Source organism: Myotis lucifugus, unplaced genomic scaffold (assembly GCF_000147115.1).
Source record: "Myotis lucifugus unplaced genomic scaffold, Myoluc2.0 scaffold_239, whole genome shotgun sequence".
NCBI lineage: Eukaryota > Metazoa > Chordata > Mammalia > Chiroptera > Vespertilionidae > Myotis > Myotis lucifugus.
This window is the reverse complement of record NW_005871287.1, coordinates 372,807-374,022: the sequence shown is the minus strand read 5'-3', so window position 1 is coordinate 374,022 and position 1,216 is coordinate 372,807. Positions and strand designations below refer to the sequence as shown.

Sequence of the window (1,216 nt, the reverse complement as noted above, 5' to 3'; positions counted from 1 at the left end):
CCCCCGCCCTGGCTTCTGAGCTTGACCCGCGAGGTCCTCCGGAACTCGGGAAACCTTGGGCAGCGAGCGGCTGCCAGAGCGAGTCGCTGATGAGAGGAGCGGCGGCGGCGGGTATGGGAGCATCTCTGCGGAATGAAGACGCGGGCTCTCCTGCTGTCGCGCTGCACAGGGAGTTGAGCAGCAGGAATTTTGAGTTGTGGCCCCGCGGGCTCAGCCCGGGGGAGCGGGTGGCCTTTGGTCCAGCAGCCCTAACCGTGGGAGAGCTGGCGGGAGCCCGGGGATCCCCCTCTTGCGATGCTCTCATTTTTGTAACCACGGGACCCCAAAGTTTGGGAAAGAATCAGCGACCTGGCCCAACATTGTCCAGCTCAGTGCCTGGTCCAGAGCTGGGCAGCAGGGTTTGGTTTCCTGTTTCAGAGGGAGACCGGAGACCGGTATAATCAATACCAACTCTAGTCTGTAAACAATGAGAACATTCCTGTCTTTTTTCCCCCCAAAATAAGACTATTTATGTTATACAATTCATTATAAAAAAGTATACTGAAATATCAAGAAGAAAGTAAAATTTACCCTAAACCCACCATTCCCATAACCATGACTGACAGTCAGCTGTTGGGCCTTGCATCCATTTGCCCTTCCTGTTCTTTTCAATTACAGTAGCTACTTTGTGTGGGCACTTACTGCGTGCCAGGCCTATGCCACGTGCTGGCTGGTAGCAGCTTCTGCTGCCTCGGGGTCCTTGTCCATGTTGTCTGTTGCTCCAGCTACACCAACACCATCTGCAGGTCTCTCCTCATTGTGTTAGGTTTTGTCTTAAATGTGGGAGGCTTTCCTGACATCCCAGGTCGGATCCCTTGTTAGTTTCATCACACCCTGTTACTTTTCTTTGATCGCTTGTGCTATTTATTGTCTGGGTTGTTGTTTTTTTGTTTAACAGTTGTTCACTAGACTGGCAGCTCTCAGAAAGACAGGAACTATTTCTGTTTGCCTGCCACAGAGGGTGTTCAATAAATATTATCAAAGACTGCACATGATCCTGTTTTATCCTCACACTATGAGGGGACACGATTCCCATTTTATAGATGGCAAAACTAAGCTTGGAATAATTACCATGCACAAAGGCACACTGCATAACTGGGCCCATAAGTCTGCTTCCACACAGCATGAGTGGACTAAGTGCTGGGCAACTACCTGCTTCTTGCTTAATAGGAAAAAC

General features: G+C 50.2%; 1 long non-coding RNA gene across 1 annotated transcript in view; it reads left to right on the top strand.

The window, feature by feature from the left end:
• The window catches only part of LOC106698813, a 4,412-nt gene extending 3,385 nt beyond the window's left edge, over positions 1-1,027 (top strand). Inside the window, exon 2 of the long non-coding RNA XR_001350203.2 lies at positions 845-1,027. This is a non-coding gene — a long non-coding RNA (uncharacterized LOC106698813). The remainder of the gene's footprint in view (positions 1-844) is intronic.
• Positions 1,028-1,216: the final 189 nt, after the last annotated feature.